This window comes from Nelumbo lutea, chromosome 1, assembly GCF_056320005.1.
Source record: "Nelumbo lutea isolate HS-2025 chromosome 1, American lotus-T2T, whole genome shotgun sequence".
Taxonomy (NCBI): domain Eukaryota; kingdom Viridiplantae; phylum Streptophyta; class Magnoliopsida; order Proteales; family Nelumbonaceae; genus Nelumbo; species Nelumbo lutea.
Genome location: NC_142684.1, coordinates 209,571,598 through 209,586,813, shown reverse-complemented (window position 1 = coordinate 209,586,813; position 15,216 = coordinate 209,571,598). Strand labels below are relative to the sequence as shown.

Genomic DNA, 15,216 nt, shown 5'->3' with positions numbered 1-15,216 from the left:
ACTCTTATTTGATGAAACAATAAAACCATTCTGTGGTTAAATAGAATCAATTTCAAAAGGAGTTTGTTTGTTGACTTCCAGTACTCTACTAATGCTCATTGAGCATAAATGTCCTATAACATTATAGTCATAATTCAATCCAAGGTTATTTGTGATTACAACACAACTTGAATTTGAAACTTCAATCATTGGTTCACATTCTCTGCAGAATCTTTTGGCTGGAAAGAAAGGTTATTTGTGATTACAATCTCTTTGTATGGAAGATTGATTTAGTCAAATTACTTGTATGGAATAATGGCAGTTCTACATTTGTACAGATGTTACAGTTTGTTCTAGTAGGCAGTTAGTATACGGCAGAAAAGAAATTCTGCATGCTTCAGTGGTACCCATGGGCCATGGCACACAAGGAGATGGAACCCATCACTTCAATAATAGAGAATGTATATGGATGGTAATGGTCATAAGATTTGTCTGTTTCTGGTAGATGGAACTTTTTGGATCTTCATTGCATTTTTGGTTGTCTACATGATAGTATCGGATGATCACTTCATGTTTCCTTTTTACCATTTTGTTAAAATAGCAGTGGAAAATGACACAGTCTATGGAACCCTGACTGGAACCAATATCTCCCTTCTAAGGAACACTCCACAGCTACTAAATAATCTTCCTTAGAAATCACCTTAATACTTGTATGCAAAAAAGGTCCATTGTATATAAACTTATGTGCTTTATATATATATATATATGTGTGTGTGTGTGTGTGTGTGTGTGTGTGTAAAGTGTTTAGCATGCCTGCAACCACAGAAAGTAATATTGTTTGAGAGATATATCAATTAGAACCACAGAACACCTCTTAATACTAGCTTTCGTTTTTTTTCCATGATTAAATAAGAAGTCCATAAGTTTAGCAAAGATATATTTCATATTTCCTTTACTTATGTCTTTTTCTCCTCAGTTTTGGGTTTTGGCTTAGTGGAGTCTGAAAGACTTGACCAACACTAATTTGTGCAGGCAACAATCTTATTGGTACTGCACCAGCCGGCTTAGTGAATTATACAGAAAGTAATCAACCCCTAGAGTCCACATATAATACAAGAAGCAAATTTATCTTCCTTGAGTCTAATTTCTAATTTATTTGTAAGCTTCAGCCTTCAGTTTTTCAAACATCACATCCTTTAAAACACCAATACATTGCAACATAACAAAACTAAACATAATCTCAATGAAGCCAGATACTACTGTTTTTGGCCTTTTAAGAAATGTATTCACATCCGGAAGAATCTGCAAACTGAAGTCACAAATGGGGCTAACTTTAAACCTATCAGTTTCAGTTCCTATCCAGAATGGAAGAACACTATAGGTGTACCATAGTTTTCAGTTTTAAGCAGCTGTGAACTCCTAAAACTTTTCTTTCATTTCATTCACAGACAATATTTCTAAGATCAGTGGGAGCTTACTTGTCATAATGTTTAAATGTAGCATCTCTGCATAGAAACGCTTCTCCACTCACTTGTTCACCTTGTTCGAAAGCCCCCTCGACCACAACTAGCAGGAAGGGTAAGACTAGTGAAGTCTAGGAAAATGTTCCAGAAAAAGAGAGCGAGCTCATTTTAGTTCTGAAGATTGACAGAAACAACTAAGAAGTGGGTGCAACGGAGAGAGATGGGATTCTTGTTCAAGCATATCTGGTTATAGGGATGAGTTTGTACGTTGGTAGTTTTTGCCATGTAGGAAGTTGGGTTTGAGAGGGAATGTCACGTGGCTCGTTCTTTTGAAGGCGGTCTTTTGGATGGTTGTTTGAACTCAGGTTGGTGTTTGCTAGTGTAACCTTTGAGGATGAGAAGCAAGTGTTAATTTTGGTGGTTCAGTGGTTAAGATGATAGCTATATTAGCAGTTCGGTGCAGTGTTAGTGTTAGGAGTAGGACACAAAGAATAAAAGATTTGTCGTCACCTCACTAATCATATGGTTCCCATCATCGACGTGGCCTATTTCTAGGATGTCAACGTGGCAAATATGAATGTTCTGTAATGCACCGCCACTGTCAATTACTGCTTAGTGGTGATATGATCATGAAATGGGCTTGTAAATATGACCCAAAAACCAGTTCATTTGTGAACTAGACAATGGGCTGAACTTGAAGAACACAAATTGCAGTAGAAGTACAGAGGTTGAGTCGGCATTGTCTCATCTCATGTTAGTCCCTATCAGGATTGATCATAACTAGGCCTGATCTATATGAGGCAGATTCTTGCTGAATCTGTCTCTCCCTTCAAGCAAAAGGATTAAGACCCATTTTGTGTTGCAAATGAAATTCTTAAGACCATGCATTTTACTCCGAATAAAATGATTTGAACCAAGATTCAAAGTATATATTCATATATTTATCGTTCCTTAGGGTTATCGAAAATGCTTGGATTGTCAATTGATGGATAACATGTTCTCAAATCTCAGTCTTAGGAATAAACTGATTTTATTTTCTATGCTAGGAAGGGTTTTTACTTTTTTTCAAGGTTCAAAGATCCCTTCGATATGCTCTTATTGTGGGTGTATCGGGGTCTGACCGGTTCAGGGGTGAGGGGTCCTAAACCGGCCCCCTGAACCGGTTGCACAAAAAAATAAAAAAAAAGCAACAAAAAGCCATACCGATTCGGCATTTTGAACCAGTGTATCAGGTTTATCAATATTTTGAAGCTTGCTCTTTTCATCTCTTTTATTAACATAAAAAGTCTAAGAAATACATGATTACTTAAAACTATACTGAAATTAACTTTGGCAATCGTATTTTTATTTTATTTTTTTAGAACAAAATCAATCACATTGATTAACAACCCTTTAGCTTAACAAGGCTGAAATTAACTTTGGCAATCGTATTTTTCTTTCAATGATGAAGTGCGCTAGGCCAATGTAAAACAATTATAACAAGGCTAATTAGGGCATATCGAAAAAGATTACGGCTCCACTTTGATTATTTTTGCAATTTCCACGAATGCGCCAGTGTCTCTCCAAGTGAACAGGGAAGGACACGTTTTCAGGATGTATATATAAGCCTATATACTATTTGGGCTGAGGTTCAGACCTAGACGACTAGACCTGGTTATGCCTCTATCCTTGGGGCGGTCATAAGTAAGGACACTTGTGTATTATGGAAAGAGCAATAGAGCTGTTAATAGGTTGGGTTCGACCCGGATCGAATCCTGCCTTCACCCGGGTAGGGAGGGTAGGGTTACCCTTATCGTATAGCTCATTAGTCATTACCGTAAAAAAGGGCTTGGTTCGACCTAGATCCAACCCATACATGCCTGGTCCAGGGTTTATAACCTAGAACCGGTCCTATTATTAATCTTCTTCCTCCTCTTCCAGCCTATACAACGGACAACCCGCCCCCTACTAGGGTTGCAAGTCGGGTCGGATTAGGTCGGGTTGAGGCCAACCCTAAGTGCTAAACCCCAATCCTAATCCTAATCCTAACCCAACCCTAACCCTAACCCTAACTAAATTTCTTCAACCCTAACTCATCCCAACCCAACCCAAAGTCAATTTTGGGTTGGGCCCAACCCAACCTTCTTCCCATCCTTAAAATTCTCATAAAATTTCTCGGTTTTAGATCTTAACTCAACTTTTACTACATATATATTAATCCTATGTTTCATTAGTATTTGTTTGTTGGTGCTATTTTTTTGTTCTTTTAGTACAAAATTCAAAAAAAAAAAAAAAAACAAGTGTTAGAAATGACTATAGTTTATTATGAGTTGTAACTTACAATGGATCATTCTTGGGTGACAAACAACATAGAGGAGATGCAGAATAAAATTTTTAAAAAACATGAAATAATGTTATTTAGGTTTTAGTTTTTTTTTTTTTTGTTAGGATTAAGTGAAGTGATTATCTTAAAAGAAAGGGTAAAATACAAAAACCTCCCCTGAAGTTTCTGACAATCATAAAAACCTCCCCTTTAGTTTCACTTTAACAAAATCCTCCCCTAAAATTTTAAAGAATTTAACAAAAACCTCCCTTTCGTCAAAAAATCCTCCCCTAAATTTTCTAAATACCCATTTTACCCTAGCCAAATCGGTAGCAACACATCCAAAACCACTACCATCTATCTCTTATCGTTAAATCTAACAACACTGTTTGTCATCAGCCATGGTTTGATCAGATAGTTCACCATTCCGAGACATGGACTCTGGTATCGGTGCTGACACATGCTTCAGTGCCTTGGGAGACTTAGCAACCATAGGTGTTGGTGTTGGAGCCATCGTTGCCATTGGCATTGGCGAAGCCTTGAATAACTCATTGAGTAACAACACTTTGTCAATCGTGTAAATCGCTAAAGGATGTTGGTCTAGCAACATCCTCGTTGTCTTGGCTGTCACGATCTTCTCCAATTTTACCAACTCGTGCATTGTTCTGAATTGTGGAATCATACTTATTGGCACCATCTATTGCTAGTGTATTCACAACTCCGTTGTTTGACCTCAACATTTCCATGGAATGGTAAACAGAAATTCCGTGATGCAACAACAACAAATTCTTTCCATCTACCGTTAGGTTCTTGTATTTGGGCATGAAGTCCTTAAACACCTGGTCAGTGGGGCAGAACACCGTTAATCCTCCTTCAATGTTGTTGTCAAATGTCTACTTAGCTTTGGAGGCCACTACCGTATCTGCGAAAACCTTACAACCTCGCTTTGGCATTAGAGATGTGAGGTTTAACTGGCTAGGGCCTAGAGTCGGGGCATCATCTTCAGCGGATGCCATGACCTTGCCGTGGTTGGATTCGGCTCCAAAGCCGACCTTACTGCCTTTGAGATTGGTGATGTTGACGAAGCTAGAAGCGTCAGGGGCAAAGCCAGTGGCCAGTGGCTTGGAACATGGTGGCCGTCAAGACCGTACCATTTGTCATTTGATGCTACTTCTGTGCACCAAAATAATCAAGAACATGAAGGGATAGGGCGCTTTTGATAATTTGATGGTGTAAATGGAGAGGTGTTTGGATAGAAGGTTTGACATGCCGCCATTGTAGACTACATAGACCATGATGGTCTCGTGTTGGTTGATCTCTATGACGAGTTGGTCTCGCATCGGTGACCCCGACTAAGAGCAGGAGAGAGGGTTATTGTTTCGGTGGCCATCGGGAAGAGCTGCATTATTTGAGTAGAACGAAAATACGGTAGAAGTTTTGGGTATGTTGTTGTCGATTTTGTTAGGGTAAAATGGGTTTTAGGAAAAAAATGATGCATTGGTCTAACATTTTCCATCTGGATTAGTGATGGAAGGGAGGTTTTTGTTGAATTTTTTAAAAATTTAGGGGAGGATTTTGTTAAAGTGAAACTAAAGGGGAGATTTTTATGATTGTCAAAAACTTCAGAGGAGGTTTTTGTATTTTACCCTAAAAGAAATACATGATATTATGTGGTGGAGGCTATACAAATATCATGCATCTAACCAAATCAATGTATGTTATATATTACATATAACATATATTTGTATATGACATGTACTATAAAGTCGGGTTCAGATTGGATTGGATTGGCTAAGGGGTCAACCCTAGCTCAACTCGAAGTAAAGTCGGGTTCATGAATTTCAACCCTAACCCTAACCCAAACATCAACCCGAACCCAACCCAGCCCAAGTTGCAGCCTTACCCCCTACCCATAAGCTCCCACCTTAATGATAGTGGGATTTAATCCAAGCTTTCTACAACCAACCAAGGTTCAAAATATCGATAGTGTGGTATGCCGATAGTGGCAGCATATCGGACAATATCAATAGATTTTTTATTTTTTTAGTTTTTTTAGTCTAATTTGGAAGGACTGGTTTAAGGTTCATTCACCATCTAAACTGGTCAAGACCTCGAAACATTAGGGATACATCGAAAAGCCCCCCATAGAACACGTATCAATACTTTAAACCTTACAACCAATTAGAGAACTTACCAACTTCCATGCTATTATTAACCATGTTTTTTAAACTCCGTTCTAATCAGATAAGACCCGACTATACTGTCTTTAACTTGGTATTAATCATGTGCTCTTATAATTTCCCAATCCAAATAGCTGGAACTCAAGATATAGATCCAGCCCCGTGTAAGTAAATAGTTATTTTGTTGATGGTTTAATTATTTGGGTCAAATATGTCATTTCATAACGACATTAATGCAAAAGTTTATAAAAATATAAAAATAAAAGAATATAAAAAGGGTAAAAGGATTTAACCTATGTTAAGTTTTTTAAAAAAGACTTAAAGATATCTTGTAGACCAACCCCATTAGACTTAAACCAATATTTTCGAACAGTTGTTGACTCAGGTGGTCGGACCATTTGGCCCGGGAACCATTCAGACTATTAGTTCTATTTTATCTCAAATTCTATCTTTGGCCAGAAACTGTTGAATTGGTCAGTGATCTGCTGATTCAGGCAATCGAATCGTCAATCCGTTTAACCGTCTTGATCGTTTTTTTTTATTATTTCATTGGGATAAACCGACTGTTCAAACTAGATGATCAAACAGTCGGTCCAGAAACCGGTGGCCAAAATAGTTACAATTCCGAATTGATTTTTAAAACCTTAACTTAAACATAACCCATCAACGAAACATCTTATGTAAACTCATTTAAATCCTATTTTTCCCTTTAATAAATGGACCTTGTTGTTTATTTACCTGTTCTATTATTTGAATTATAATAAGGATGACCTTCACTTCTTTATTTGAAAAATTAGTGGTCAATAATTAGCCTAGAAAATATATGCTAAACTGTCGACCAATGCATATCCGATGTATTTTATAGTATCAGTTGGAGGAACAAATCTTTCTGCATAATTCTAACATCAATGTGGCTACTCTTTAAGCATTTTGGCTCATATAGGACTAAAACTTTTGAATTATTAAATCTAATTCTTTTAAAGATGCATCTACTTCTCAAAGACTCCTAATTTTTATATGGACTAGTCGTTTCACATCTTTTAGTTTTGTATTTGTCTAGCTGATAACATGGTTGTTAAAACTTCCAGCATTAGAATCTATATAGACAAAATTCAGCTTGAGTTGGGTGGGGTTTGATCAATCTCAAGATCCGTGTTAAAGCCTTACTTACCATTTTTACTAATGGTATATTTAAACCAATTGATAAAAAAGTGTGTTTAAGTCTCTTCCCATTTAGAAAAATCCAATAATCTGTTAAACTATCGTTTTTAAAAACGAACTGGTGACCAAATCGGTCACCAGGTCGGTTATCGGTTTGAACGGTCTAACCATTTGACTCGAACGACTGGCCTGTTCTGACAAAAAAAATAAAAAAATAAAAATTGAAAAGCAGTCAAAACCGTTCCAACGGTTCGAATGATTAACCAACCGGTTCAATGGTTTGCTCACCAAAATCAACGGTTTTGAAAAACAGTGTGTTAAACGGATCAGATAGGTCAACAATTTAATTTTAACCGTCCGGACTGTTAAATTGTTGGTCGAATCAATGGGTTATTGGGTTTAATAATATGGTGGGTTAAAGGTTGACAAGTTGACCCAAACCGAAAGTGTGATTGAATCACTGGTCCAGCCAGCCAGGTCAACGATAGATTAAAAACACCTCTAATCCATTTGTTTACACTGACTGAAGCCCTGGCAGAAAATTTAGGTCATTCGTATGCTTGGTCGGTTGGTCCGTTGGCCACAAGAAACAAGATGAAGATTTCTATACAGAGAATTGTTCCCAATGGTAAGGGAGAATGACTACTACTATTTTCTTAGTGGGATTTGTTTTCTTAGAAATCAAGGCAAAACATCTTGTTTCTCACCAGTTTCCTAGCTTCCTAGTAATTGCGACATCATCATAATTTTCCACTTATCTCTTTTATAAGCTTGGTCAGCTGGTTAAAATGGTAATGTATCAAGTTGATTTTGCTCAATGACCAGTTCTAGTTACCCAACGAATTGATGATTTACTTCTTTCTTCTAGCTTTAGTAGAATGAATGGATGAGCATCTATATATATAACTTAAAAGCAAAAGGCTTGTATTTTTCAAATGAAATCTTTTTTTTATATAATTTAAATGAAATCTTATGATTTTATAATCTGTCCCTTTTCATGCTTTTAATTATTATTATTATTACAAATTTAATTAATTAGAATGATGCTATTGAATTAAAAAAAAAGCATAACCTGTCCTTTCTCTTTTTCCTTTTTCGTATTTGATACTAAACATGTAATTATTTACAATGGTGCCTTTAGTAATTATTTATCAATGATGCTACTAAATTTTTACATTTTTCATATTTGTTAAAAATTGTCTTTATCTCTCATTTTATTTACAATCGGGTCGTGTTGGGCCGTGTCATGTAGGCTGTACTTCCCTCCCTGGAATACTTTAGGGGGTTGGCCTGGCACAGCCCTCAGCCCGAGCCGTGTGGGCTTGTGTCATGCCATGGGCTGGGTTGGTCCGCGGGCCAAGTCTTCGGTCAGGCCGAGCCAAGAACCGGGGTAATCCATTTTTTAAAAAAATTTGAAAAAATAATGAAAAAGTTAACATAATTTAAAAAAGATAAAAAAATAAAAATTTTCTTAAAATTTTATTTTATATGAACTTTGATATATACAATTGTTTATATATTCAATAATAAAATGAAATAATATAATAAAATTGAAAATAAAATTATATATATATATATATATATTAATATATATATATATATTAATATATTATATAATTATTGTATATAATATATGACCTGAGCTCGTGTGGGCCCGTGCCATGCCACGGGCTGGGCTGGTCTACGGGCCAAGTCTTAGGCCAATCTGAGCCACAAACTGGGTTAATCCATGTTTTCCAAAAATTTTGAAGAAATAATGAAAAGTTTAACATAAATTAAAAAATAGACAAAAAAATTAAAGAAGATTTTTAAAATTTTATTTTAGCTCAAGCCCACACAGGCCCGTGCTGTGCCACAGGCTGGGCTGGTCCGCGGTTCAAGTCTTAGGCTAGGCCGGGCCAAGCCTGTTCATGGGCTCGGTAGCCCAATAGTTCAGCCCGACCCATTAACAATGCTAAATTAATTAATTAAATAATTTGAGAAATCCTTTAGCAATCATGTGTTGATAATACATAAAGTTTTATTTATTTATTTACTTATTTTATTAAATTATTTAATTTGTTAATAATTTAACAAATTATTATTGCTAGCAAAATAAGACATAGAATCGTGTCTATATTTAACTATTTACAATTATTCCACTACATAAAACAAAAATACAATGACAAAATTCATCTCTCCCTCTTTAACTCTAATGGTCGTGATTATTTATTTATTATTTTATTTATTAAATTAAATATATTATTATCCATAATTTTTATTTATTTTAAATAGATCTTTTTTCTAATAAATTTTTAATTAAAAAAAAATATAACTTTTGCAAATTTTTTTACACCATGAAAGAAAAATGTGAACAGGTTTAGTGATCCATGGAAATTGGGACCAGTTGATTTTGAAAATTTACATCGATCATGTTTGATTTTCTATCGTGTAAATTTTCAAACTGGGCCTCGACAGTCGAGAAAAAGGTGAACAAGCAATGCTTATTCAGTGAATCTTATTGTTGCGTAGTAAATCTTACGCAGTGCTTTAATGCGTACATCAGCAGGATTTGCGTTGATACGCTGCTTGCCACCGCCAGAACTCTGATATGCCAGAACTGGGTCTTGATGGAACTCTGATACGCCGCTCACCGCCGCCGGAACTCTAATATGACTAGGTCTTGATGGAAGTCTGATATGCCACTTGCTACTCACCTCTCACCTCTCACTGCTCACTGATAATGTCGAACCCTAGTCCGTTTATCGGTGAGGGGGATTGTAAGATTTGCGTTGATATGCCGCTTGCCACTCACTGCTCACTGATATGCCAGAGCTGGAGAAGATTGTAAGATTGCAGGATTGTAAGACAGTGAACAGGGCAAGTCGTAGGTCAGAGAAGAAGGAATAGAGAGAGAGAGAGAGAGAGAGAGAGAGAGGGGCCGGAGAGGGAGCAGAAAAGGGATCCGACTGGAGGTGGGGGATGCCATCGTTGCACTGGTTTACTCTCTTCTTCGATCGAACGAAGTCATGCAGCCATTGGACAGAAGAGATGCGGGGTAACCGTTGAATAGAGAGGAAGGTAAAGTTTTACATTGATTTTATCATATAAACTTTCTACTGATTTACAATGAATATTTGGACAAGAATAAACTTTTACACCGATTGATGAGGTATATTAACACCTCTACCAAATGCCTTCAAAAAATCAAGCCGAGGTGTAAAATTTACTCCGGTTCGATTTTATACCTTCACCAAATGCAGCCTATATAATTTACTTTTGATAAACTATTTACCATCATGTTTTGTCCCTGCGTTGCAGGGCTCCACCCCAACTATATAGATAAAAAGGTTTGAAAAGAGAAAGAAGAGAAAAAAACACATGCATTCCACTAAATTTAAGTGGTTTCCCAAAAAGCCACTTTCCAGAATTCCATATATGGAGCAATAGATCTATATAGAGAGAAAATAAAAGGATTAAAGAAACAAAGTTCATTTAACAAGTAAAATTCACGAGCAAATCTGCTCAGAAATGGTTAGTTCATTGTTAAGAGAGTCCCACCATGGGCCTATGGCCTTGTATGGATTATGACTGCCGCTTCTGAAGGCCGTGTCCCATTGCGATTTCAGAGATTACTACTTCACTTTGGATGCTGGATTGATGGCTGCTTGTCCTAGAATGTGCCAGTTGTATGTCCCAACTTTCTATGTTTATCAAGTGCTGGAATGACGTGTTATTCCCTGATGTGTCCTCCTGTCTTTCCAATGGAATGTGAATGTCCTTGTGTGGTCCTATTAACTCTTATCTATCCAAGTGCATTTTATTTGCAGAGACGGATCTCTCTCTCACTCACTCAGTTGCATATGCAACGAAAGATGGTTTTCACTTTTCATCTACAAAGAACCATGGCGCTAAAGTGATCATATTAAACAATAAACTTGTATGAAATATGGGAAATGTAATAGGTCTGAAACACACAATTGCCAAACACCATCCTAATTACGTAATAGTTAAGAATGATCTCCAGATTCAAAATATGGATATAAGTTGTCAGTAGGGGTGTATTGGTTTGTATTGTTGCTTGTCCCTTTTTTTTTTAGTTTTAGCGTCGGTTTAAAGCTCTTTTACCCCCTGAACCAGAGTAGACTCGAATCACTCCCCTATAGGGGTGTATTAAAAAACCACGAATACGATACGTATTAACGGATAATACAGTCTAATACTTGTTGAAATTTTGAACCTTACTCCGTGATAATATTTGCACACAAGGAAATTAAACATAAATAAATAAATAAAGGGGCAAACATCATTTAGTGGAGATGCAACTTCTTTAAGGGCAAAACATCGGAATTCCTATAAAACTTTCATGACAAAGGGAGGGAAATTTTTCTTGATATTACATTATCCATTGAATTAGAAATACATTTCCTCTCTCCAAGTCCATGCCATGAATCATTTAATTGGATTCTTGAACAAAATTTCGGAACAAAAGCTGGTCAGACTTCGCCACTGCTATCTCTTGAATTGATAAACCAGAATCCCCATACTAGAAAGCTTTCTATATCATGCTTCCCTCCTTTCCTCTTTTAAGTTCACATCCATCCTTTTCTTAGGATTTATTTGGTTCGCAGTCGGAATTAGAATCAAAATCAAAATCTTTCGGAATTGAAATTGGATGATTCATTTCTAAGGGAATGAATGGAAATTCATTTCTAAGGGAAGGTCAGGGAATGACCATTTCCTTAAATGAAAAAATGCCATTCTAACAGGAATGAAAATAAATTTCTAATTCCACCCAATCAAACAACTCGCAAACCAAACAGAGCCTTAGTTTGGCACCAGCCTCAGACAGCAAGCAGCAGAGGCCATAACAATGTCATTTCTGCTTGGCAGGAGGAGACTGGTGGGTAGCTGACCTATTGCTTGATCAACAGCCTTCAATACCTTGACCCTGAAAATACTTGCCTTATTATCACGGCCCACATCATCTATTGCTGCTGGTAATTGGAAAGTTAATATTACTCCTTTGCATCAATTTTCTCTGACCCAGACTTCACTATACCTGTTTGGGAGGGCTTAAACCTTGCTCGAGGCTTCATTAGCTGGCTGCTTTGAAGAAGCCCATGAAAGAAATCTCAACTAGAGCTATAGCCCATATTAGTGTGGATGGATTACTGTTTTCAAAACCAGGCTGGACCGGATGGTTGGATTGGAAAAATCGGGAATCGGTCATTTGATCGGTTTTGCTTTCCTCCAAAACCGTTTTTTCTCTCAAAATTGTTGATTTTGATCAGTAAATCATTGAACCGGCCGGTTAATCATTCGAACCGTTCGAATGGTTCTAACCGTTTTCTAGTTTTTTATTTTTTTTTAATTTTTTTGTCAGAATGGGCTGGCCGTATAGATCGAAAACCGATAACCAAACCCCTGACCGATTCAATCACTGGTTCATTTTTAAAAACCATGGGATGGACAATAGTCATTTTGGGCTCTTCTGATTTTTTCATCAAACATAGCTTACAGACCTTTTGGGCCAGCCCCAACTCATAAGGCAAGTGTTGAATCATGTAATTTATCAAAAAACCTCTCCCTTTATTAATTCCCACCTGTCACCACAAACAATAATGCTGTGTTTGGTTTGGTTTGAAGGAAAAAGTAGGGAAAGGAAGGGAAAGGCAGAGAAACTTATATAAGGTTTGTAAAGGTTTCTTTACATTTCCCTTCCTTTCCCTATCTTTTCCTTCAAACCAAACATAACTTAAAGGAAAAAAAAAAATTGTCTGTATTTGGTTTATCTCTGTTTCTTATATAAACCAAACAGAGCCCATTGTAGCACTGATATTCTGATGGTTTCAGAATATTTTGGGATCCCATGTAGCACTTTGGACTCTGAGAGCTTGGGTAGGTTTTTTCTTCCAGCCAGTAGGTTGATGGCGGATCAGTTGCAGATGAAAGTCTCCGTCACCGGCGGAATATCACTGCCATCAACAGTAATGGTCAGGCTTTTCATGGGAAGAAGACTGTGTTTGTAGAGAAGCAAAGAAGAAGGAAGATTTACCTGCTCTCTGTCTCCGGTCGCCGGTCTCCGGAAGAAGCTTTCACCGGCAGTGATGTCTTTTGTCTTTACCGGTTAGAGAAGATAGCAGAACAGGGGGATGGATCGATTTAGGTGGAGATTGGAAAGACACGGGAAAGAAGAGAACCGAAAGGGTTTCACAAGACACTTTGAATGAGGGATGAATAACGGGCGTGTCATTGTAATGTTTGAATGATGTTCCAACCTATCAAGCTTTGACTGAAGCCGAACCCAGCCTAGAGGAATATGTAATGCAGGTATTGCTACGCAGCTTTGGCTCCCATAGGGATGAGATTTTATTTACTGCAAATTATAGTAAACAGATTAGTGGGATTAGGGTGGTAGGATGGATGCACATGGAATCCACTAGCTTACATGATCGGCTTCCTTCGCCCCCAAATCTCTAATGGGAAGAATATGGACTGGACTATGTGGTAATTGGCAAAAGTGGGGAGGCGAATTATATATTTATTTAATAAAAGTGGAAACCATGTCATAGACTCTTTTGATCCTATTGAGTTGGAAATCTATTATGCAAATTTTCAAGCGTGGGTTTTGTGTCCAGGCATGAAAATTTGTAGATTGAACTTAAGTCTGATATTTTACACTCAGGTCTAAAAACATACATACATATATTATATTATATTAAGAATCCTTGATCATCATTCATTTACTTGTCTAATTGAAGGCAAAATCATACTAAATATGGTCATCGAGTGGGTGAGCTGTTTGCACTACATTTATGCAGGGTCATCATCAATACGTGTTCAATTACTTGATTCTCAAGTCTTTTTTTTTTTTTTTTTTTCTTTTGTGTGTTTATATTGACCATTATACCTTTATTATAATATTTAGGTCCATTTGGCTTTTTGGTAATGGTAAGTTATTTATTCAAGTGCATTTATCCATGCTCTTTTATTTTCTAGATAAATAAATTAATGATCATTTTAGTCATAAAAATATATTATTAAAAAGGGCCATTTTTGTCTCATTCAAATGTTAGCAACTCCCCCCTCCCCCAAAATGAAAAAGTTATTTACCCAGAAATATAAATTTTTCGTAATCCTCACATAAATCTAAAAAAAAAAATGATTTTTTATCAATAAAAATCAAAATTCCATTAACCAACTTTTCTCATTCTCAAAAAAAAAAAAAAAAAAAAAAAACCATTAGAGACTTACGGCCAAAGGCCTAATTTAATTAAACTTCATATGAAGTACATGAGTTGTTAATAAAACAAAGGGTTCTAGCTCCTTCATGTGCCAATATGGTTTGGGCGTTAACACCATGACAGATCATGGAATCCATCGAAATTCTAGATCTTTTAATATATATCACCACCATCATCATCATTGTCATAAACTCTGGTCAAAGGATAATTAGGTTGCCATGTGTACTGTATAAAATGTAAATCTATATAAAACAAATTAAACTCTAGAACACTAATAGGAGACAAAAAGCTAGGACTGCAAACGGATTTGATGAACCTACAATTTATCTATAATTTTTGAGGATTTTAGGATGGATTTTTATATCGGTTTTATTAATTTTTGCCTTAATTTAGTTTAATGTTAAGAATAAGTTCCAGGGATAATTAATCTAAGAAAAGGAAGGAAAAATGCAAGAAAAGAAGGTTCAAAAAAACCAATTTCAACCCAACCCGGTTGTGGAAGCAAGAGAGAGCACTTTGGCCCAAGAAAAGCAATTGGATTCCTTGAGAAAACCTAAGAAAAGAAAGCCTAGCTAAGAGTAGAATTCGGCCCAACAAAAAATGCCCATTCTCAACCCAAAAGAGCAACTCAAAGTATAACTATCATGTGCTAAGAGAGAGTCTAAGTGCAACCCAAATAGCAGTCCTTATGAGACTTTCAAGAGAGCTCTAGAAAGTTCAAGAAAGGGGTGTAATACACCCCATTATAGAGGCTTCAAGAAGGGGCAAGAGCCCCATTAAAAAACTATATAAGGAGGCATCTAGGAGGGGGGAGAGGTGTTCAATTGTTTGAGAGGAAGACTCTCCCACTCTTAGAGGTTCGACCACCTTGAGAGAAGAGAAGAGAAGAAGGCTAGGCGCAAGGA

General features: G+C 36.6%; 1 long non-coding RNA gene and 1 pseudogene across 1 annotated transcript; one reads left to right on the top strand and one right to left on the bottom strand.

The window, feature by feature from the left end:
• Window positions 1-4,101: 4,101 nt before the first annotated feature.
• LOC148880726 (fasciclin-like arabinogalactan protein 2 pseudogene) lies at window positions 4,102-5,149 on the bottom strand (annotated as a pseudogene).
• Window positions 5,150-9,434: 4,285 nt separating this feature from the next.
• Window positions 9,435-13,652, top strand: LOC148880725 (uncharacterized). Its single transcript, XR_016104638.1, has 2 exons — window positions 9,435-10,145; window positions 12,921-13,652. It is a non-coding gene; the product is annotated as an uncharacterized LOC148880725 (long non-coding RNA).
• Window positions 13,653-15,216: the final 1,564 nt, after the last annotated feature.